The sequence below is a fragment of the Pan troglodytes genome, chromosome 10 (genome assembly GCF_028858775.2).
Source record: "Pan troglodytes isolate AG18354 chromosome 10, NHGRI_mPanTro3-v2.0_pri, whole genome shotgun sequence".
Taxonomy (NCBI): domain Eukaryota; kingdom Metazoa; phylum Chordata; class Mammalia; order Primates; family Hominidae; genus Pan; species Pan troglodytes.
The window spans coordinates 137,501,831-137,526,726 of NC_072408.2; the positions used below are offsets into that span (position 1 = coordinate 137,501,831).

A 24,896-nucleotide genomic window follows, 5' to 3' on the forward strand; every position below is an offset into this window, starting at 1 on the left:
CTCTGGAATGATACCTCAGCATTCTCGGGACAGAGGTGGGACAGAAGGAGAGTCCCCCTGAGATGGCACCTTCACCTGCACGTGGGGGGCCCCCCAGGGCCTTGTGGTCAGGGCGGGTCTGCTGCAGAAGCCTCTTCATGCCTCATTGATTCCATCCTCTCCCCTACCCCGTCCCTCTCCTCCCACTGCTTGTTTATAACAAAGCATCTTAATTGCCTGGTGTTGAGCCACCAAGAATGAAGAATGATTTGATGAGTCTTTTGTTCTCCTTTTTAGTTATTAAATTTTAATTAAAAACCATTAAAGGCACCCTGCCCCAATTTGCAATAATAAATCTCACCGAGACCCTCACGGTCTCCCTCCAGCCAAGACTGAGGCAGCCTCCTCTCCTCGTTCCTGACTCCTAGACCACCCCAAACCCTCTTTCCCCAGGAATGCCAAAGGCGCATTCTTAAAAAGAGTTACCCAAGCTGCAGGTCCTGCTGCATTGGATTGTGGAATCAATTTAGCAAGGCATAGCACGATCTTTAAAAACTAAACATGGAATGGGATGGGGTGCAGTGGAATGGGTGGAATGGGGTAGAATAGAATACAATAGAGACATGGAATGGGTGGAATGGAATCAAATAGAATGGAAAGGTGGGATGGGACGGGTGGAATGGGATGGGATGGGATGGGATGGGATGGGATGGGATGGGATAGGGTAGGGTAGGGTAGGGTAGGGTAGGGTAGGGTAGGATAGGATAGGGTAGGGTAGGATAGGGTAGAGAGATGGGATTGAACGGCTGGAATGGGATGGAAACAAACAGGTGAGAGTTAGGGAATAGAATGGCAAACACATTTGTAAGTGAGGAACTTGCATCAGCTCCATTTTACAGACAAGAAAACTGAGAGTGAAGATTGCTCCATGACCAAGTACCTAAGACACGATTTGAACACAGAAGTTTCTCCCATGGCCCTCCAGCTGCCCCCATACTCCTATGGGAGCATTTCTTAGGAAACACTCGTCTGTCTCCACACCGTGTCCATGAGGTCCCTGTGATATGACTCCGTGCTCCATGCCGTGGTCATGTAATGATTCAATTGATTGAAAGAAAGAATGAATGAATGAATTAAATATGAAGAAAAGGCACAGGGCCGTCTCTCACTCCATTCTTAAAGATAATATAGGCAATTGGGGAAAGTCTGGGTATACACACACTTGCAGACAATCCCATGCTATCCTAACGATGCCTGTGATGCGGGGGTCGCCTTGAGGATTGTTAGGGCAAGCACAAAAGGGATGGCTACTTCTCAGACTGCTTCCATTAAGAACTGGTGACCCCCAAAGCCAGTGATGCCCAGCAATTGTGTGCAGAATCCACTTCTATGCCCACCGTGAGAAAGGCTCTCAGGCCAGAAAGTAAATGTCCACTGGGAGAGGAGAGCAGGTGCTTTGAAGATCACCAGGGCCTACCCCATATGCATTTTGGCCTTCTCCTTTCTAACAGAACCCAAGTCTCTAGAGGTGGTCATGGAAATAGCTAAATAGCTACATTTCCCAGATTCTGGTGCAGACTAGGGTGGCACATGACAGCTCCAACCAGTGAGCGTAAGCGGAAGTCACTGAAAGGCGTCGTTCCCAAGAAGGCCCTTTAATTGCGGATGATTCAGCTGTCACTTACTTTCTCTTGCCCCTCGTCCATTACCGCTCCCTTGCTTCCTGCCTGGAATGCAGGTGTGCTGGCTGGAGCTCCATCAGCTGTCTTGAGAGTATTAAGACAGGATTGTTGTCATCAAGATGGCAGAGCAGCAAGCCAGAGGGAGCCCGGGTCCCTAAGGATGCAGTGGAGCCTGCACACCAGGAAGCTCTGGGATTCCTGCATCCGAACTTCCATGCCATAAGAATATAAACCCTTCTCTTGTTTGAGGCACTGCGTAACTGAGCATAATTCTGAATGAGATGTCCAGGACATTTATCCCAAGCATATGGACCAGAAGGGGGTGGTGAATGCCAGCTGTGTGCAGGCCCCACCCCTGCCAAGAGGCTGCACAAACCAGAACCCTCAAGCAAAACCCTCCTTGGAGGAGGAGTCACTGCAAGGCCACTGCCCTCAACCAGGGGAACGAGCCATAAACCTTGACTTGAACATCAACTCAGCACTTTGCCCTTCATTCAGTCAGTCACCAGTAGTCATGGCCTCTAGTTCTCTCCCTACCTAGGAGGCAGAAAAATCATCTGAAAGTGGATATTCAACCATGTCATTCTACATAAAGGACCTTAGAGGCTACCCATGACCTTCAGGACAAAGTCCAGAGTCCTCACTGCTGCTCGTGATCTCACCCTGCCTCATCGCCAACCTCACTGTGTGCTTCTCTCCTTCCCGCCACGCTCCAGCATGCTGGCCTCTCTACGCTCCTGCCCAAGGCCTTCTCGGGACTGCTCCCCTGCCTGGAAGGCTCCTTTCCACGGCCCTCCCGTAGAGAATTCCGCTCATCCTTCTTCTCTGCATGGATGGTGCTTCCCTGGACTGGCTTAGTCCCCACTGCGGCAACGTTCCTTGCAGTTGTCATTGCTTGCCACACAGGAGGTAGCAGACACTGACAAAAGTGATTACAAAGATGATAGGGTGGGCCGGCTGCTCAGGACAGCCCTGGAGAGGGCACACAAAGAAAGGGAAGAAACCACATTGGACACGCGGACAGCCATGTTCTTAGCCCTTGTTCTTAACGCAGGGCCTAGCACGTAGTACGTGATCAGCAAACACTAACCAAATGGGTACACAAACAGAACCCAGTGCCTGAGCTGTAAAGTTTATTCCAGGCCAGACTGAGGATAAGCGAGATCCCACAACAGATCAGTTTCCCATCAGTGTCACTCCCATTATGAACGCAAATGTCCAGTCGTGAACACAATATCTGCCCTTCCACTAGGCTCTGGAGCACCTGTCCACTACAGAAACAGGGAGCATTTCATCTCCACTTAGTTGTCTGAGGTTTTCTCTTTTATAATCCAAGTGCCACCAGGTCAGGCCCACGTGCTACATCCTGCCTGGAGCCTTCCTTGGTCATGACGAGACCGCAGGGCCTCTCTTCTTCCGAGCCTGAGTTCCTGTTGACTCTGTTAGCTTCCAGCTGCATCAGCTCCCACGCGAGCCAGGAGGCCCGCGTGGCCTCAGTCTCCCGTCTCACCAAACCCACACTCAGACTTCAACTTGATCCCCAAATAAGTGACACACTGTCTCAGAGCTACGTTGACAGGATGGAAAGGTGCTGCTCTCCACACAACCTTGTTAAACACTCGACATTTAAATGAACTATTGAAGGCCAGGCATGCCGGCTCCCACCTGCAATCCCACCACTCTCGGAGGCCAAAGTGGGAGGTTCGCTCGAGTCCAGGAGTTGAAGACCAACCTGGGAGGGAGGGTGGTACATGGTGAGAGTGGGGGTCCAGGCAGGAACCTCATTCCAAGCGGGCAGGAAAACCACTGGAAGGTTTTAAGCAACAGAGTGAGGTGACCTAGTTTGTTTCAAAAAGATTAACCCCTGTTTCTGAGTGGCAACCGACCATTGATCAATAAGACTAGAGGCCAGGGGATGAGGCAGAGGCTAGGATGGCTGTCTAGGTGAAGGGCAGGCTGGTCTGGACTAAGGAGCTAGCAGGGGAGGTGGGAAGAAGAGGTTAGGTATGTTGAAAGTTTAGAGACGTCCAGATGTGCTATGGTTTGGATATGGGCTTGAAGAGGAGTCATGGTTGATCCCAAGGCTTTATACTGCAGCAACTAGATGAAATAAGTTGCCATTTACAAAAATGAAGAACCCTGGAGGAGGAGTACATTTATGGGAGTAAGAAATCGCAAGTATATGATTTTGGACAGATGCATTTCAGATGTGCATTGGGTCACCAAGGGGAGATGCTACATGGGCAACTGATCACCTACTAAATTCCAGGAGCTGCAGAAGGTACCAACGATGCATGGACACAACCCTGCCCTCCATGCTCACGTCCCAGCCAGCAGGCTGACATGTCCACAAGGACAGGCACATGATAAGGGCTTTAACATGGGTACACGCAAAACCTTACTGGGAGTGCAGAAGACGCCTGCACAATGCAGCTGCCTGGGGAGGGCAGAGACAGACCCAGCTCCTGAAAGGAAGAGGCCGCTGATGGGAGTCTGGGGGATGTGTGTGGTGATCTGGTTTTTCTATACATCAGTCATTCAGAGGCTACCTTCAATATGTGTCATCTGCATCCCTCAAGTTTGATCTAATAATTTTCTTTAAATTACTGACATTAAACCTGAGTAAGGTTTAAATTTATAGATCACCACCACAAAATGAAAGCCAACATCATCAGCCTTAAATGTAAAGTAACAATTAATATAGATATTGTTTTAAAAAGCAGAAGGATATGAATTTCTAGCTAGATAGCTGAGCTGACTCAGCATTTTGAGCCAGAGGTTCACAAAGCGATCACTGTGAGCATTGATCATTTAACAAATGAGGTTTAACAAAGGTGATTAGCAAGAATTAGAAATATCAAGCCCAACCAACACCAAACTGAGACTTTCTCCTTGATTTAATCAGAAGGAGTAAGGGGAATTAAAAGGAAATAAGTGTGCTATTCTGTAATGCCATGTTGTTCAGCAATGTTTAAGAAGCCGCTTAAACCTCTCTTTGGAGTCTCGGTTTGGGAAGCACTGTATCTGGTCAGAGAAAAGGCAGCATTCAGGGCAGTGGCAACAGCTTCTGCAAAAGCACAGAAGCAGGAAGCAGCCGAGCATGTTTTGAAAGCTACAAATCATCTCACGTGGCTAAAGGGAGAGGTGAACGGGGGCTGTAAGGTGGGAAGGAGTCAGATTGGGAAGTGCCTCGCCTGCCAGGCTGAAAACAGGGGATTTTATTTTGCAGACAATGAATAAGTGCCTCCGAAGGGTGTCAAATAAGAAGATGATGGGATCAGGTTCATATTTATAATGAACACACAGGATGGAATGAATGAAGAGTGTCAGACTGGAGGTACCTCAGAAGACACAAAACCAGGCGAAAGCCATCCTGAACTAAGACCACAGAAATAATAGAGAATTCCAGACCCAAGAAGTATTGATGTGGCCAGGTGCAGAGGCTCATGCCTGTAATCCCAGTGCTCTGGGAGGTGAAGGCGGGAGAACTGGTTGAGGCCAGGAGCTCAGGACCAGCCTGAGTAACATAGCAAGACCCCTCTCTACAAAATATCTCTACAAAATAGCCGGGTATGGTGGTGGACGCCTGTGGTCCCAGCTACTCGGGAGGCTGAGGCGAGAGGATTGCTTGAGCCCAGGAGTTCAAGGCTGCAGTGGGCTATGATTGCACCACTGTTCTCCAGCCTGGGTGCAGAGGGAGACCTGGCCTCTTTAAAAAAATCATAATAATTGTGGTAGAATTGGCAGGCCTTGGCAACTGATTGGAGATAGAAGTTCAGGGAGGAATATTCTGCGATTGTTCTTGTCCTTCCTAAATTGGATGTGGTGCCATCAACCTTCATCAAGAACACAGAAGGGAAATTAGCCAGGCACGGTGGTGCCCACCTGTGGTCCCAGCTACTCCAGAGGCTGAGGCTGGAGGATCGCCTGAGCCCAGGAAGTCAAGGCAGCAATGAGCTATGATTGCACTGCTGCACTCCAGCCTGGGCCACAAAGCAAGACCCCATCTCTTTAAAAAAACAAAAATAAAAGTGGAAAGAAGGGCGAGTGTTGGTGAAGAGACAGTGAGCTCCATTTGGGATGCACTGAACTTGCAGCAAATGCAAGAATCAAGAAAAGTTGTCTAGGAAGCAGCTGGAACCATGTTTAATATTTAGGGGGACATTTGGGGCAGGGATTTGAGCCATCTTCAACAGCTAACTTGTGGTCATGGGCGTGGAGAGGGACAGCCTGGAGAAGAGGAGAAAGTTGAGGGCTGTGCTGTGAGGCCCTTCTTCATAGGAGGGGCCATGAAGGAGACAGAGAAGGACAGGGAAGGTGGGAGGGGAACCAGGAGGCAGCAGAGTAACAGACCCCAGAGATAAAGACTTTCAAGGGAGAAGGCATGGGCCACAGAGCCAGAGGGGGTGCAACCGTGACTTAGTGAAGCCCCTTCCTTTGGGTCTCGTTACAGCCACAGAACCTGCCTCCATACTGACTCAAACACTGTCCTTAACTTGCTCACTTCAGAAGGCCGTCCGTCCCTGCCACCGCTCCTAATGTCCTGGTCTCTGCCTCTCCTCCTGCTCCTTCACATGACCTGTCAGGAAGGGACAAGCATGACTCAGCCCCACAAAATTCCAGTGTGTGCAGTTTACAAAAGATGCTAGAAATACAAGTTTTAGACTGGACGCAGTGGCTCACACCTGTAATCCCAGCACTTTGGGAGGCTGAGGTGGGTGGATCTCTTGAGGTCAGCAGTTCAAGACCAGCCTGGCCAATATGGTGAAACACCATCTCTACTAAAAATACAAAAATTCCTAAAACCATAAAAATCCTAGAAGAAAACCTAGGCAATACCATTCAGGACATAGGCATGGGCAAGGACTTCATGTCTAAAACACCAAAAGCAATGGCAACAAAAGCCAAATTTGACAAATGGGATCTAATTAAACTAAAGAGCTTCTGCACAGCAAAAGAAACTACCATCAGAGTGAACAGGCAACCTATAGAATGGGAGAAAATTTTTGCAACCTACTCATCTGACAAAGGGCTAATATCCAAAATATCCAGAATCTACAAAGAACTCAAACAAATTTACAAGAAAAAAACAAACAACCCCATCAAAAAGTGGCCGAAGGACATGAACAGACACTTCTCAAAAGAAGATATTTATGCAGCCAAAAAACACATGAAAAAATGCTCATCATCACTGGCCATCAGAGAAATGCAAATCAAAACCACAATGAGATACCATCTCACACCAGTTAGAATGGCAATCATTAAAAAGTCAGGAAACAACAGGTGCTGGAGAGGATGTGGAGAAATAGGAACACTTTTACACTGTTGGTGGGACTGTAAACTAGTTCAACCATTGTGGAAGTCAGTGTGGCGATTCCTCAGGGATCTAGAACTAGAAATACCATTTGACCCAGCCATCCCATTACTGGGTATATACCCAAAGGATTATAAATCATGCTGCTATAAAGACACATGCACATGTATGTCTATTGCGGCACTATTCACAATAGCAAAGACTTGGAACCAACCCAAATGTCCAACAACAATAGACTGGATTAAGAAAATGTGGCACATATACACCATGGAATACTATGCAGCCATAAAAAATGATGAGTTCATGTCCTTTGTAGGGACATGGATGAAACTGGGAACCATCATTCTCAGCAAACTATCGCAAGGACAAAAAACCAAATGCCGCATGCTCTCACTCATAGGTGGGAACTGAACAATGAGAACACATGGACACGGGAAGGGGAACATCACACACCGGGGACTGTTGTGGGGTGGGGGGAGGGGGGAGGGATAGCGTTAGGAGATATACCTAACGTTAAATGATGAGTTCATGGGTGCAGCACACCAACATGGCACATGTATACATATGTAACTAACCTGCACATTGTGCACATGTACCCTAAAACTTAAAGGATAATAATAATAAAATTTTAAAAAATACAAAAATTAGTCAGCCATGGTGGCAGGTGCCTGTAATCCCAGCTACTCAGGAGGCTGAGGCAGGAGAATCACTTGAACTGGGAGGCAGAAGTTGCAGTGAGCCGAGATCATGCCTCTGCACTCCAGCCTGGGTGATGGTGTGAGACTCTGTCTTAAAAAAAAAAAAAAAAATACAGGTTTTATATTAAAATATCCCAATTTTTAAAATGCTAGCAACCAATTTTAACCATTTTTTCCCTAATTCTACGTAGGCCAAATAGAAGGCGTGTGTGGGTGGCTCTCAGCCCACAGATGCATCTGCTACCCCTAAGGGGCAGCCATGTTCCCTCCCCAGCCACCCAACTGAGGAAAATGCTTCCTGAACTCTTACTAGCCAGGAAACATTTGATGGTCTTCCAGTTGGTGTGGTTTTTAGTTTATTTTCTCTCAATCTCTAATTGGCAGGCCATTTCTACAAAGACCCACACAGTTCCAGGCCCGCAATAGCCAAGGTCCTTTTCTCCCTTCACCCGTTCCCCGGAAAGATGCCTGGAGTCGAGGAATCTCTAAGACACCAGCCACACCCCACAAGGGTCTGCAAGACGGTCAACCACGGCAGTGGACTGAGGAATGTCCCCCGAGAATCACGTTCACTCGAGACCTCAGAATGGGACCTCACTTGGAAGTAGGGTTTTTGAAGATGCAATTCTTAAGGTAGGAATTCAGATGGGATCATGCTGGGTCAGGGGCCCTCAATCCAATGAGAATGTCCTTCTGGAGATGGAGAAGGCCACATAGAGCCACAGGAGAAGGCCATGTGGAGACAGAGGCAGAGGTGGGGGCGGGGGGGTGACCACAGCCAAGGAACACCTGGAGCCACTGGAAACTGGAAGAGGCAGGAAAGATCCCACCCTGGAGCACAGCCCTGCCAGCGCCTGGATCTCAGACTTTCGCGTTCAGAACTGGGAGGGAAGAGATTTCTGTTGTTTTAAGCCCCCTAGTTCATTCTAAGTTATTATGACAGCTGCAGGAAACTGATCCAACCACCCAACAAATTCCAAACGTTCCATCACACAACAAGCACCTTGTGAGCACCTCCCGTGCACACCTTGTGAGCGCCCACTGCATACACTTCGTGAATGCCCACAGTGCACACTTTTTGTAAGCACCACTGTGTACAAGCACTTCCTGTACTGAGCATGGTGTGTGTGCCACATGCAACATGGCCCTGCCTTTTACCAAGTAGTTTTCTAGGACAGACAAGAAGAGTGCACAGGTCTCTAGAACACAGGTAAACACTGAGAAGGGCTAAAACACAAATACAAGGTTTCCGTGTGATTTCAAAGGATGGGCAGGATGTCATTGCAGTTGGAGGCCGCTGGGTTCAGCTGTAGACAGGGAGCCACTCTGAGCCATGCCCACGGGGTAAGAAGGGAAGCAGCAGAGCCCCCCAGCAGGTGGGAGCTGAGCCGGGGCCCTCACGCTGTAAGCCCCCCTAACACAGCAGGGTGGACAGCTTTGCCAAGCTGCCTGGGAAGGCCTTGGAGTGTTCCATAAATACAGAACCAGCAGGTGTTGTGGTTGGAAGACATAAAAGCTACGTGGCACTTTCTGCCTTACACTCAGCTTACATCACACGTGGAACTGCTTGTATTGGAGTTTACAACCCCTGAAGACACAAGGGTTCCAAAGAATGCCGACAGCCAGTAGGTCACCATATCACACTCAGGGGCGGAGAGCAGCCCAGGGGAGCCGGGCACAGGAAACCTTCACAGTCAGGCCCGCGTCTGAACATGGGGTGAAAAGTACCTTGCTGGGCACATTGTAGGGGAAGGTGTCTGAGCAAGGAAGGCGTGAGACTGTGAGACCGACTGTAGCACCTGATGCTGACTTGAGCCCCCTCAAAGCCATGGGACACAAATCGCTCCTGCTTGACAGTGTGGGAAGCTGCAAAATTCATTGTTTTTCTTCAAGATCTTTGGGCCAAATAATAGCACGTCTTTAAATAACGCATCCTTCAACTCAGTGGGCAAAACAAGTTATACCTGACAACCTGCCTTAAAACCAAGGAGCCGGGATCAGGGTTGCCATGGCCCACCCCTTCCCATAATGCTTCCTTCACCCCGCTGGAGGTACATGCAGCCCACACACGTATGTTCTAGAAGGAACAGATGCTCTAGGGAAGGGACTGCAGGCACAAGGCCCACCAAAACATAATGCGGCACGAAAGAGGCCCCCATGTGGATGTTGCTCCCTGTGGCCAGCCAATTTCAGTCAGTAATCCAGTACGAGGATGAGCCCAGCCCACAAGACACATACTCTCCCTAACTAAACAACAAGGGTCCCAGCTGTTTGCATTACAGTGGGGGAGGAAAATCTAAGCTTCTCTCTAGCTGAACCCTTAGCAATGATTTTGGGTAAATTTCCAAATTGCCTCCACCACCAAGAGCAATGAAATAACCACATGTGGGACCGGGCACAGTGGCTCATGCCTGTAATCCCAGCACTTTGGGAGGCCCAGGTGGGTGGATCACCTGAGGTCGGGAGTTCGAGACCAGCCTGATCAATATGGAGAAACCCCATCTTTACTAAAAATACAAAATTAACTGAGCGTGTTGGCACATGCCCGTAATCCCAGCTACTTGGGAGGCTGAAGCAGAAGAATCACTTGAACCCTGGAGGCAGAGGTTGCGGTGAGCTGAGATCGTGCCACTGCACTCCAGCCTGGGCAACAGAGCAAGACTCTGTCTCAAAAAAAAAATAAAAAAATAAAAAACAAGAAAGAAAGAAGGAAGGAAGGAAGGAAGGAGGAAGGGAGGGAGGAAGGAAGGAAGGAACCACATGTAAGATGAAGGAGAATAAAATAGGAATGGTGTGTGTGAGAGCAAGACAGGCTGTGTGCAAGCCCTTCCTGTTTTGTTAGTATTAATTTCTTTCAGTAAGAACCATGGCCGGGCGGTGAGGACAGAGGCCCTGGAATCAGATGATCCCGATCAGAATCTTGGGCCCCTTCCCCAAACCCAGTTACAAATTGTGCACCTTTGGACAAGTTGCTTAATTTCTTGGAGCCACTCTTTTCTCATCCATAAAACTGGAATTAATCATAGGGCTGTATGGAAATTCCATGAAATCAACGATCCCGGGTGCTCAGCCGGGACCTGCCTCGACAGGGGTTGAGAGCATCTACTTCTTTCCTCCTGGGCCGAGACAATGAGACTGTGATTTCCAGCAATTTATTCATTTCAGAAAAATGCTGCTGCTCCTCAGATGCCTGGAGAAGTTCATTAGAACAAGATTTTCCTGTAATGCCTCCAGGTCACTGGGTCACTGCAGCAGGCCAGGGGTGGGATTCTTTGCCTGGCAGTTGGAGATAATTGCAGTTGCCAAAGTGGTCCGGCCTCCTAGCATGGGGGCAGCCAATTAACCAGGAGAGTCACCCTCCTGGCTGACAGATGACGCCTGGTGTTGGCCTTGTGCACCCCGATTAACCTCCAGGCGGGCTCCCCCTCCGCCCCGGACATTTTCAGTTTCCTGCACTTATTATGAAGCCTGCCCAAGAATCCCTAATTCACTAATAAGAAAATCACCATCTAACATCAGTGTTTGAAAATGACCTTGTGTTAGAACTGTGGTGGGAAGAGTGCTGTATTCTCAAACGATCACTGTTTTTTAAAAGCGTGGCACGGGCACTCCCTCGGCCACCCGCCTGCCCTCCCCAATCCCTCACCCACTGCTGCGACCACCCGGTGCTCAGCTCAGGGCTGAGCCGCAGTCTGAGGGCCGGGCCCTGGCATGGGCTCCATCAGATCCCATAATCGGATCCGGGCGCTTTAGCCCTCACGTGACTAGGGGCCACCGCCTAACCCTGATTAGCACTCTACATCACCCACCGCTCAGCCTCCCCTGGGGTCGGGTGGCTTCTCCACGTCTTAAATAAGATTCAGCAGTTGTCATGTGTAGTATATTGGGGGTGTGTTTGAAACGGTGTTTCCTAGGGGAGAAGAAAGGAAAACAGCACCCACAATTGAACAGCTTAGGAAATACAGAGAGAGAGAGAGAGAGATCTAGAAGCACGGAGGGAACCCTGAGCCTGAGCCTGAATGCAGCGCAGAGGTCTGGGGCCCGACCACCCTGGGAGGCAGTGCCCCAGCTGTGCTCACCGGTGAGGGGAACACACCACCTTCCTGCTACTTTAGGGACATCAGCAAAGTCTCCCTTAAATATCTCCCTTTCTGTACCAAGAAAGCTATAAATCGGAGCCCCATCCTTCCAGATGAAGCAGCATTTTAAAACCTCAGTTTCATCTGGAAAGCAGCTGGGGAAGCACCCCATGGCCAGGTCGACTTCCCTCCAGGCACCAGAACACAGGCAGGGAGGACAGAGGAAGTGCAGGAGGAGGGACGAGGACCGAGGAGGCAGAGGGAGGGTGCTCTGTGGGCCCTGGCAACTCAACCCGCGTCCCAAAGCAGCTCTCATTAGGGCTGGGCTCCTGACGTCTTGTTTAAAAAATAAACAAAAAGCCAGGGGTGGTGGTTCATGCCTGTAATCCCAGCACTTTGGGAGGCCAAAGCAGGTGGATCACCTGAGGTCAGGAGTTTGAGACCAACTGGCCAAAATGGCAAAACACTGTCCCCACTAAAAATACAAAAATTAGCCAGGCATGGTGGCGGACACCTGTAATCCCAGCTACTTTGGAGGCTGAGGCAGGAGAATCACTTGAACCCGGGAGGCAGAGGTTGCAATGAGCCAAGATCATGCCACTGCACTCCAGCCTGGGCAACAGAGCCAGACTCCATCTCAATAATAATAATAATAATAAACAAAAGTAAATGGCTTCTAAAGGGAAGTTTTTAAATCTCAAATTAATTAGATGGCACTCCGCATTTTCTAACCCACTTTCCAAAGGTGTTCCCTCCGTGGACTCATAACCCCTCGCCCTGCCACCACCGCCTCCACAGGTCCGTTTCCCAAAGCGTAGACTGCCAGCCAGAGAGCACCTGCAAGACGGGCCGAGGCTCCGGGGCTCCACCACCGGGGTCACCGGTTCAGGTCCTGGCGTCGCTGCTCTCTAGCTATGCGATCTTGGGCTAGCTGCTTCACCTGTCTGTGCGTCCAAGTCCCTGTCTCCACGATGGTGGGGACAGTGATACCCTCCTGTGCTCGTTTCCTGGGCTGCCGTGACAAATGACAAAAAACTGGGAGGCTCAAAACAACACACATCTCTTCCCTCATAGATCTAGAGGCCAGAAGCCCAGAAGCCGGGGTGGCAAGACCAGCTCCCTCCAAAGCTGCGTGAGGATCCCTGCCTCTGCCAGCACCGGCTGCCTCTGGGGGCTCCTCTCCGCGGCCACATTGCTCTGGTTCCGCCTTCAGAGTCACACGGATGTGCCTGAAACTGAGTTTTTCACAAATCAATGACACTGGAGGATGCATGAGTTAGGAAGAAGATGCCTGCACACCCGAAGCCCAGGAGAACCAAAGAGATGTTAATATTCCCAATGGTGAAAAGCAGAGACCAAGACTAGACAGGCTCCTGAAGCCGCCCGGAGCCTCCCGGCCAGTCACCACGCAACAAAGACCGGGGCCCTGGCGGCTGCACCACCGCCCTGTGCTTCCTAACGCATCTTGCACCTCTGGGGAAAAGGAGGTTCAGTTTCCCCATTTGTCATGTCCGTGACTGTGGGCCACAGAAGCCTCCTGGGGGAGAGGCTGGCAGGGAAGGGACGCAGCTGTCCCAGGCCCACACAGGAGCCCACGTGGTTCCCTGTAAAACGCTCTTCCTGACCAGCTCCTCACTAACGAACAACTCAGCACAGGCGTTTGCTGTGTTTCTCTGCGGTTCTCACGCCTCTCCCGCTGCACACCGCTTTTCTGCTCTTTCTCTCCTTCTGTGACGCTGGAGCACGCTGGGTAGGGCAGGAGTGAACGGCTGCAGGGCCACAGGCGCCCAGCCTGCAAAAACGTCCCAACACAGACAGGGCAGGCCCAGTGCCCCAAGGCAAACGCCCACCAATGGGGTGGCCAGGTGTGGCTGGGACCAACGGAGGCAGAAGCCGTTCTCTTCCCAGCCTACCCATCCCTGCAAGGTCACAAAAATGCTGATGGTTACTTCGTGCAAAAGTCTCTCCCTCCTACCGTGACCGGCTCACTTCGCACACACTTTAGACAGCTCTGCTCATGAGAAAGGAAAAATAAATACACTGCGGAAGCATCTACAAGAAATCTGGGCTGCACAAGCTTCAGAGGACCCGTTTCTGGGACTATCGGTATTATTCTACTAATTCCATTCACATGCTAATGATTGGTCTGTTTGGAGTTTAATAATAATAGCAGGAATCGTAATAGCTAATGTTTGTTGAACCCTCACACTATACCAGGCCCTGTTCTAAATGCTCTGTGCCATTGAAGTCATTTAATCATCAAAGCACCCCTTCTGCCGTCCCCATCTGAATGGAAATAAAGGCAATTGCTAATCTTTATTGAGTGTTGCAAGATACTAAGCACTTTTCCCCGGTGAATGCCTTCAATAACAATCCCTCGAGGAGAAGACGGATGCTATTGTTACCTCCATTTTATGGATAAGACAACGAAAGCCCAGAGAGGTTCAGAAGAGAGCCTGTGGTCACACAGCCGGAAGTAGCAGAGCAGAGATCGGGGCCTGCCAGCCTGGCTCCAGACTCTGCCCTGCGACTGTGGCTAATTCCACTAGTGAAGGCTGCTTCTGAGGGACACGTTCACGGAGCAGCTCCCCGCACAGATGCTGTGGGGCACAGGCAGGTCCGCGCTCCCCATGGCAGCATGGCGTAGTGGCCAGGGGCAGGCGCTCTGGCGAAAGTGCCCAGTGAATCTTGGCTGCTCCACTCAGGAGCCATAAGGATTTGGGCAAGTGACTTAACCTTTCTGGGTGTTGGTGCCTTTTGACAGTTAAATGAGCTAGCTGGTGGGAAGAGTGCAGAACAGGCCTGGGGTATGGTGAGGATTCAATGAGGCCGGCTCTTGTTTTCATGGCTCGTGCTATTGCTCTCCAAACAGACTTATCACCAAAATTATCATGCAGTGATTCGGCAGCCGCCAGTGGTCCCAAATGCCGCAGGCTCATTCTGCAGATTGATGGAGAATGGGCATTTCCCACAAGCTCCGCCAGGTCTAGCTTGTGCCTCTGCTGAGAGACCCACCTGCCCAGCCCTACCCCATGGAAGAGAGAAAAATCCTAAATTAACAATGTGAAATCCTGAAATGACCAAGAAAACATCAAGTAACTGAACGTGTCCTCAAGCGACAAGATTCTCTTTCCTGTTCTTAAGCAGGGCCCGGGCATGAGAGCTGAAGCAGGCCGGGGTATACACAGGACAGTGGCCCAGGGGACACCCAGGCCTGAGAGCGGGAGGAGCGGTGGGGTCACAGAACAACCCGGAAAGACGCAGACACACTCAGAACTTCCAACTGCCAGCCGTACCCAGCTGCAGATGCTGGCATAGGTACCCAGAGGATTTGTGCCCTCACAGAATGGAACGGTGCCCACCTGAAGGGAGGCAGCCGGTAGGAGCAGGGAACAAGGTCCCGCCCACACCCAGGAGTCCTCCCATGGGGAGGGAGGGAGGGAGGCACATCAAGAAACAGAACAGGTGATAGGACAGGAGGTCCAGATGGCTGCTGTCATGGCAGGTAGTCAGGGAAGGCTTCTCAGAGGCGGTGACCTTTGAGCAGAGCCCTGAACAACATGATGAGTGAGTAGCTGGGAGAAGAGCCTTCCAGACAAAGACATGAAGGAGGAAGAGCCGGCAGGCCTGTGGCCATCAGGAGGCCCTTGCGCTTGCTGTAAGTGAGAATAAATGCAATCAGAAGCTTCCAAGAGTATGCGTGGACTGAGCCGTTTCCAACAGGAGCCCTCTGGCTGCTGTGTGAGAGTGCCCTGCAGGGAGAGGTGGACACAGGAGGCCTGGGGGCGCTCAGGCAGTGTGGCCCAGGGACAAGACCAGGGGTCTCTGGCCAAGGGGACCGAGGCGGCCCGAGCAAGAAGAGCTCAGAATCAGGATGTGAAGGGAAAGTGGCGGATATTAGTGGATCACATGTAGGCAACAGCTAGATAGAGGCTGGGAAGAGGACATGTTTGGCAAAGCAAATGCTTAGCCAAGAAATGGGGGGATTGAGAGAGAGGGAGAGAGAGAGAGACTATACGCATTACACATGACTATATTTGCAATAATCTCAGGCCTTTTAGAAAGTACTGATGCCTGTGGGTAAACATGTGGTCCAGCCACACAGTGGAATATTATTCAGCCATAAAAAGGGATGACGCTCTGACACACACCACAACACAGGTGAACCTTGAGGATGCTGTGCTGAGGGAAAGAAGCCGGCCACAGAGGACCATGTGTAGAATGATTCTGTTCACGTAAGATGTCCACAGCAGGATATCTATAGAGACAGCAGATTCGCAGTTGCCAGGGCCGGGAGGAGGGGAGAGAGGAGACCGGCTGCTTAATGGCATGCAGTTTCTTTTTGAGGTGATGAAAATGTTCTAACATTGATGACAGTGATGGTTGCACAACTCTGAATATACTGACAACCCCTGACTTGTACTTTAGATGGATGAATTGGATGGTAGGTAAGTTATATCTCAGTAAAGCAGTCTTAAAGCTGGGCATGGTGGCTCATGCCTATAATCTCAGCACTTCAGGAGGCTGAGGCAGGAGGATCGCTTGAGTCCAGGAGTTTGAGACCAGCCTGGGCAACATAGCAAGACCCTGTCTCTACAAAATATAAAAAATTAGCCAGGCATGGTGACACGTGCCTGCAGTCCCAGATACTCAGGAGGCTGAGGTGGGAGGATCACCTCAGCCTGTAGGTCGAGGCTGCAGTGAACCGGGATTATGCCACTGCACTCCAGCCTGGGCGACACAGTGAGACCCTGTCTCAAAAAAACAAATTAGTGAAATAAAGCTGCTTTGAAAATACTGTTATACCTGCGCCCCAGCTCATTGCACCTTCTCTAAGAGGCTCGCGTGGGCCCTGGACACAGGCGTGTTTCAGAGCTCCCTGGGACTGCATCTGGCCCAGAACCGGCTCCACCCAACTTCTCTGGGATCTCACAGGTCCTGCAGCGCTGTAGCCCCGACCCAGCTTCGCAGTCAGGCAGCCCGGGTTTGAAACTGGGCCCATCTCTCCCCAGCTGTGTGATCTTCAGAGAGCCCCTCCATCTCTCAAAGACTATTGTCTCATCTGTAAAATGGGTCTACACGAGCAACAGGGCCTGCCGCAGAAGGGCTGTGTCATGCATGTAACCGAGGAAGGCACCCAGCAACGTGCCGGCAACAGCAGTCCGATGCATTGCTGCATTTGAGCTGGAAAAGCTGTTTACACAAGTTCCCATCTTTAATTCTCACGATCCAGAAGCCATGATGTGGGAGGCAGTCACCAGGGCTGGTGGGCTTGGGGACAAGTGGGAAGGAAGCTGGGGAACGGTCTGGACAGAGGCACAGCCCTCCCGGGGCCCCAACTGCCATTCGCTGCATCCACCCTTCCTTCAGAGACAATTATTGAGCCCCAGCCAGGTCTCAGCCACTCGCTGGGCACTGGGGACTCAGCCACAGGCTGAAGACGCAGAACCCACACCACAGCTGGGGCTGGGGCAGGTCTCTGGGCGTGACGCCCGACAGCAGAGCTCTGGCACCCGCAGCCTGTGGGGCAGCTCCAGGCTAAGGAGTCAACACGCAGCTCGAGCCCTTGGCCCTTGAACATGGAGCTCTTTACAGACCTGGAGCTGAGTCAAGGCACCGTTTCCCAAGATTTTGGGGCTCCCCTCTCAGGGAGAGGGAAGGAAGAGTGGGAAACAAAGCGGCTTGTTGCCCCTGTCCCAATATCTCCGTCCAAGGAGGTACAGGGGCAGCGTGATGGGGTGTGTTTCTGGTCTTGGAAACCACGTCGGTAATAAGCATGAAGAATGCCTTGAGGAAAACCCCCCCTTCCCACCCAACCCAGCGGCCCGTTCCTGAAATTCCCATCGCGGACACACACTGGGTGTGGCACCAGGAGCATTTAATCAGAGGAACCTGTACCAATGCGCCCCCAGGCCCCCTCAGGAGGCCCCTGCTGCCAAAATGGCCAAATGGGCTTTCTTTTTGGTAGCACTGGGCAGGAGGGAGGCAGGGGAAGGAGCGTGGTAAGAGGCATAGGAGGGGCAAGGAGGACCTTCCACCCAAAGGGACACCATGACCAACTCCCCATGGATGGAAATGACAAAAAGTACACCACTGGCCCCCTGGTTTCCGGGTATCCCTGGGAGCTCATGGGTGGACACCGAGGGTCTCCAGGAGAGGGGTTGGCTCTGCAGCCCCTGTGGTCCCAGCTGCTCCAAAAACACCCAAGGAGCAATTTCTGCACATACCTATGAGAATCAAAGCCACCAAGCAGCTCGCAGATCCGTTCCTCCCTCTGCCCTCGGGGCCTGAACCTCTCTCCCAGGTGTCTGCACCTCTGGCTCCTTTTCAGGGTCCTGTCTCAGCTTCAACGCCACCTCCTCCCTGAGACCCTCCCAGATCATCCAGGTGCGGCCCCTGACATCAGCCATTGGAACCCTCTGCTGGGCACTCCATCAGGGCAGCTGTCTCTGGTGTAGTGATTATTCATTCACTTGCCCGTTGTCTTACACATGCACATACACACATACACACACATACACGCACACACACACACACACGTGTGCTCCCCATGAGGGCAGCACCCTCCTTTAGCTTGTTCACTGCTCACCTAAAATGTGAGTCAGTATTTAGCAGGTACTTAAAGGTTTGCTGAATGAATAGGTCATGCCCTGCCTTCCTGGGGCCCACACAGATAGAGAAGTGGCAGGTGCTGCACCTCCCCCGCCCCAGGCTCAGCACCAACAGGAAGGACCGGTCCACACAGCCAGGCCAAGGAGAGAGCCCCCCTCATCTCCCACACTGGGTCTCTCCAGCAAGTGCTTATCCAGCACCTACTAACGACAGACCACAAAACACCAACAAATGAGAATATCCCAGATGGACGTCTTCAGGCCTCTCCCTGCTCTACCTGCTCCTCCACAAGCCCCACTGCTCCCAATCCTCACAGGCCCCGCACGTCACACGTGGGGTCCCATGTAGCCCTGACAGCCACCTCCCTTTCTCATGTAGGTGAGCATTAAGAAGAGGCTATCTGACCAGGCACAGTGGCTCACGCCTGTAATCCTAGCATTTTGGGAGGCCAAGGTGGGCAAATCGCCTGAGGTCAGGAGTTCAAGACCAGCCTGGTCAACATGGCGTAACCCCATCTCTATTAAAAAATACAAAACTTAGCCGGGCGTGGTAGCCCACGCCTGTAATCCTAGCTACTCAGGAGGCTGAGGCAGGAGAATTGCTTGAGCCCAGGAGGTGGAGGCTGCAGTGAGCTGAGATCATGACACTGCATTCCAGCCTGGGTGACAGAGCAAGACTCTGTCTCAAAAGAAAAAAAAAGAAGCTATCCAGCCTCTCACAAATCCAGAGAAGCCCCAATTTCCTCCATTTTCTGAGGTTCCTTGTCCAGGGAAAAATTAAGAAATGTCTATTACCCTTTTCACGTTTTGCTGGATTCCATTTTCTAATTTACTAATACTTGACTTAGAATGTGGTGTCTGTGACCATGAGAGTTTGGCCAGTACATGTTCTTCCTTCTGATGCCCTCACTGGGGTTTTGTATCGAGATTATTCTGGGCTTTTAAAACGAGTGTGCTTTGTCTTTTTTCTCCATTTTTTGAAGATGCTATTTGGAGTGACTTACTTAGGATGTCATTTGGACTTAAAGTTTATATTGTGTGAAGGTTTCTCATTACAGATGCATTTGCTTCTCATACATATGAAAATAACCACAAAAAAGTTAAAATAGATTTAGATTAAGTGTTACTTTTCAGGGACCCACCTCATAAATGAATACTTTTAACCCCACAAACCCTAGTACAGTGTGACTGGCTTGTTCAAAGACAAATGCAGTCACGCCTTGCTTAACAAGGATGCGTTCGGAGAAATGCCTCATTAGGTGATTTCGTCACGAGCGCACCTCACACACAGTGTACCTGCACACACACCCGGGCCGCACAGCCTCCTCCACGCCCTGGCTCGATGGGCAAGCCCATTGCTTCTGGTTTCACAGCTGTGCAGCCCGTGACTGTACTGAGTACTGTAGGCCACTGCCACACAATGGTGAGTGCTTCTGCATCTAATAATAGAAGAGAGGCAGCGGCAGTAAGATGTAAAAGATAAAGCATGGTGCACCTGTATAGGGCGCTTAGCATGAATGGAGCTTGCGGGACTGGAAGTGACTCTGGGTGGGTGAGTGAGTGAGTGAGGAGTGGATGTGAGGGCCCAGGCATTCCTGTACGTGTCTGTAGACCCTACAGAGGCTGCACGCTTAGACTATGCTAAATTTATACAAAAATATTCTTCTTTCTTCCATAACTGCCCTCAGCTTACTTCGTTGCCTTATACATTTCTTAATTTTTTACCTTTTGGACTCTTTTGTAATAATACTTAGCTTAAAACACACATTGTACAGCTGTACAAAAATAATTTCTTTCTTTATATCCTCATCTATTTGCTTTTCCCTATTTGATTTTTTTGTTTGTTTGTTTGCTTTTTAAACTTTGCTGTTAAAAGCTAAGACATAAACACACACGTTCACCTAGGCCTCCCCGGGGCCAGCATCATCACATCACCGCCTTCCACCTGCAGGTCCTGTCCCGCTGGGAGGTCTCCAGGGGAATAACGCAAGGTGTGCCGTCGCCTCCCACGATGGCCATGCCTCCTGTCAGATCCCTCCTGAAGGACCTGCCGGAGGCTGTTCCACAGCTCACTTTTGTTTAATAAGTAGAAACAATACACTCTAAAATCATGATAAAAGTTACAGTAAATCCATAAGCCAGTAACATAGTCATTTATTATCATCGAACATCATGTCCATGCATGACCGTATGTGCTGGACGTTCACACTCCAGGCAGCATGGTGGGTTCACCCACACCATCGTCACTAAACACGTGAGACTAAAGCTTCAAGCTGAGCAGCTACGACAGCCACACTGGGATGGGGATCTTTCAGGTCTGTTCTAATCGCACAGCTACCGCAGTACGCGTGGTCTTCACTGACGGAAATGTCCTTCTTATGCAGGGCGTCATCTGGGAGATTTTCTTCAAGAAAAGACGGATCCACACAGAAGCGTGGCCCAGTGGTGGACACAAGGAGGGGTGAGTCAGAGAGAGAGACTGAGAGAGGGAGAGGAGGAATGAGGGAGGGAGGGAGACTGAGAGAAAAGGAAAGAAAAAACAAAGAGGGAGAGAAAAGGAGAGAAAGAGAGGGAAGAAGGGGACAGAGAGACTGAAAGAAACGGAACAAAAGAGTGAGAGAGAGAAGAAGGAAGGAAGGAAAGAAGGAAGGAAGGAAGGAAGGAAGGAAGATAGGAAGGAAGGAAGATAGGAAGGAAGGAAGGAAGGAAGGAAGATAGGAAGGAAGGAAGGAAGATAGGAAAGAAGGAAGGAAGGAAGGAAGGAAGATAGGAAGGAAGATAGGAAGGAAGGAAGGAAAGAAGGAAGGAAGGAAGATAGGAAGGAAGGAAGGAAGGAAGGAAGATAGGAAGGAAGGAAGGAAGGAAGGAAGATAGGAAGGAAGGAAGGAAGGAAGGAAGATAGGAAGGAAGGAAGGAAGATAGGAAAGAAGGAAGGAAGGAAGGAAGGAAGATAGGAAAGAAGGAAGGAAGGAAGATAGGAAGGAAGGAAGGAAGATAGGAAGGAAGGAAGGAAGGAAGGAAGGACGGACGGACTGAGGAGTATGGTTCAGTGAAACCTTTGCACACAAGGGTGGTGGCAACAGCATCACCAACAAGCGACGCAGGTGTCCTCAGCTGGTTGCAAGCCTCCTCCCACACCATAGGGGATCAGACAGCTTTTCAAATGGGTGAAAGTCAAAAGAGAAACTGAGGACATAAGCCATGCACTACCACTATCTACACGGGATGAGGTAAGTGGAGAACAGAGTTTTCTGGAATCAGCTGCTCTGCTTGATCAACAAGAGACCAGCACAGCCGATCCCGTTCTCCCCCGGGTTCCCAGCACCATGCGGATTCCAAACCTTCGGGCAGAAGTGGGAAACACTGAGACGTTCAGCCGGCGAGTCTCCGCCCACCTGGAACAGACGCTCATTGCCGTGCCCTAGGGAGACTCCCGGACACAAAGGAAGCTCCCGGGTCAGGCCCTCTGGTCCCTGAGGTTTGGCACTTGCGGGTCTAGACCAACCTATGAGGCGTGCACTCGGCTTCACGTATGACCTCAGCCAAAGGCCAACAGAGAGCTGGCAACATGCCCCAGAGATGCGTAAAGCGCCTCCTGGTCACGCTGTATTCAAGGATCCTCAAAGTGGGGTCCTTGGATGCCTCCACCTCCCCTGGGACTGCGTGGGAATGCGGATTCCCGGCCCCTCCCCAGACCTGCTGGATCAGAGGTTCTGAGATTTGTAGCCCCTTAACCCACCCGCCAGGATGCCAGCGCTCACCAACGTGTGCGAATCGCTGCTCCAATTAAAACTTCAACCAGACTCCAAAAATACAAACGTGGCAGGGGGTGGATTTGAAATGGAAAGCGAAGCAAGCTCAGGAAAGAGCCAGCTCCTGCCTCTCCTCCCGCCCCCTGAGCACATGCTGGTCTCTTCCAGGCACCAACAGTGCATGGGGCCAAAGAGATGAAACTGAAAGCCACAGTGTAGGGCCCACCGCTTGTCTTTTCATCTTCATGGCCAGGAGCTCTCAGCCCGGCTGCACGCTGGCCTCACCTAGGAGGCTTCTCCACCACCCACGCCCACCCCCGGACTCTGCAGGCTTGGGGTTCTCTGCCGGGCTTGCAGCATGGGGGAGCCGGCTGCTATGCCCCGGGGAGGGCTGTGTGGCGCCTGCCTCCTGCGTGGGGGGCGGCCCCCATAGCGCCAGCATCTTCCTGTCTCCCGGGCACGTGGGCAGTGCCACCCTCTCCCTGACCCAGTTTGCCATCCTCTAGGAAGGGGCACGGGGGAATAGCCGCTGCCAGCGCCTTCCCTGAAATAACCCAGAAGGGCTCCACTCTGGGCCCCAGGCGGCTGCCATATGGCCACGGCACAGCCCTCGACCCCAGGCACGCCCCACCACCCCCCACTGCAGAAGGGGTGCCCGCCGGCCTTCCCCTCACACCCCGCCCCCAGGGAACCTCCGGAGCCGGTCGGACCCTGCCGATCCCACTGGGAGCTTGGGATCACGTCTCACACGACAAGCCAAGACCCCACAGCCCAGCGGGGGATGAGTCTGAAGCTGATTCCAGGACAGCCCAGCAAGGCTGGGAGGGAGCCGGGGAGGGGCCGTGTGCGTGGGGGAGGTGGTGATTTTTTAGAGCCTTCCCCCACTGTTCCCCTTAGAAACCGGGTGAGTGAGCCTGCACGCCAGCTCCCCTCCCCTGCCCACTCCTGCTCAGAGCCCGACGCGGCTGCCGCCCGCCAGCAGCCTGGCCTGCCGCAGGGCCCAGGAGCCCGGACACCTCCTCTTCCCACCGATCTTCCATTTTCAGAGGGAGCCGCTCTCCCTCCTCTCAGGCCTGCTCCATCTGTGACATTTCCCTTCCCTGGATGAAGTGGGGTTTTCACCCTTGTGAGCAGAGTCTCCTTCAGGGCTCCTCCGTGAGAGAAATATGGGGCTGGACAGGGTCCCCTTCCCTCCCTCCTCACTCACCCTAAGAACCTCCAGGGACCCAGAGGCCACGCAGGCACGGAGCCAGCACCCCCGCCTCCCCTGGGGCCAGTGACCAGGCCGGGAGGTGAAGCAGTCCTCCCTCCCTCCGGCCAGCCGTCACCCCGACCCCAGCCAGCGTGCGCTCCCCGGGGACAGGAGGGAGGCTGCTTCCACCGAGGCCTCTGCTGACAGATGTCCGGGCCCCCACCTGGACCTACCCAGACCTAAGCTCCTGGGCGGGTGGTCCCGAACGCGCTGCCTTTCCCGGTGAAATGCGGTTTCCACTGGGAGAGTCTGCCCCCGGCCAGCAGCCCGCGCACACTGCTCACACAGGCACACGCATGCACGCACACACTCTGCCCGGGAACATCTGTTCTGACAAACACATTATTCAAGTCAGTCCATGGGACGTGAATTGACAGATTCCTGGGCGCAGCCTGCGGGCTTTGTGCATTTGCACCTGAGCCGAGCTGGGGACTCTGATGTGTTTGTCCCACGTCCCCTTCCCCCCTCCACCCCGCCCCCAAGAAGACAAGTCCAGGCCCTGAGCCGCTGCTGTCTGAGAAGCCTGGGGCGCACTCCCCAGGCGAGCGGGGCCGTGTCCATCGGGTGCCAAACTTTGCCTGGAGGGGCCTTTCTTAAAAGCCTGGGGTGGGGGCCATGACAGAGCCACAGCACCCCTGCAGCTGACACCCGGCACCCAGGAAGAAGCCCGTCAGCCCTTCCCTTCCCAGACGATCCTGAATTCCAAGCAGCACCGACATGCCAGCAGGGCGAGCCGCTGCTCCCCGCACCCAGCGCCCCCGGACCCCACGCTGAAGGGCATTCTCCATCCGCTGCAAGATAAACTTTGTCTGGGCAAAGAGTTTCCGGCTAACCCCCTGTGATCAACGCCGCTGCAGCTCGGGTGCAGAAAGGCGAGGGGAGACGGGAAGCTATTTTTAGGAGAAAAAAATAAATCTCTGCCTACCTTTAGAAGCGAGCTGTGCCAAGGCTCCGGAGGTTCACCTCGGAGACAACTGCAGTGTACTGTGTCAGATTACAAACTGGGGGCGAGAGGGAGGGAGGGAGGAGGGGGAGAGGGAGAGAGGGAGGGAGGGAGGAGGGGGAGAGGGAGAGAGGGAGGGAGGGAGCAGCAGAGGGAGAGACAGGGGGCGAGAGGCAGGCAGAGGCGGCGCCCAGTCAACATTGCAGGGCATTGCTGTGTCTGCACTGCTTGCATTCAGCTAGACATGATTCATTAGTTTTCTGCAGGCAGGCAAGCAGGTCGAGAGGGAGAGAGTGAGGGAGAGAGAGGGAGAGAGAGAGGATCATCCGCCATGCAGCAGTAACCAGAGCCTCTGAAACGTCAGTGTTTGAACGCACACACACACACACACACAAATACACATGCACACACACGTGCGCATACACACACCAAGATGGCTATACCCCTCACTGCCAGTTTCTCTTTCACAGAGCTGTGGTGAAAAGCTCGGACAGAGATGGAGGCAAACAGCTCTCAGCCACGCGGGGCTTGGGGTTGGTGCTTTTCTCTCCATCCCTGGGAAAACAGCACAGGATCTTCCCTGCAG

General features: G+C 52.0%; 1 protein-coding gene across 12 annotated transcripts in view; it reads right to left on the reverse strand.

The window, feature by feature from the left end:
* RIMBP2 (RIMS binding protein 2) overlaps positions 1 to 24,840 on the reverse strand; it is a 321,527-nt gene extending 296,687 nt beyond the window's left edge. For 6 of the 12 annotated variants that reach the window (XM_024348152.3, XM_024348148.3, XM_024348150.3 and 3 more), the window contains exon 1: positions 24,293 to 24,840. The gene's annotated coding sequence lies outside the window, so the exon portion shown is untranslated. Of the gene's footprint in view, positions 1 to 23,540; positions 23,646 to 24,292 lie in introns of those variants that run through there. The other 6 variants (XM_024348149.3, XM_054664725.2, XM_016924632.4 and 3 more) reach the window with 2 other exon arrangements.
* Positions 24,841 to 24,896: the final 56 nt, after the last annotated feature.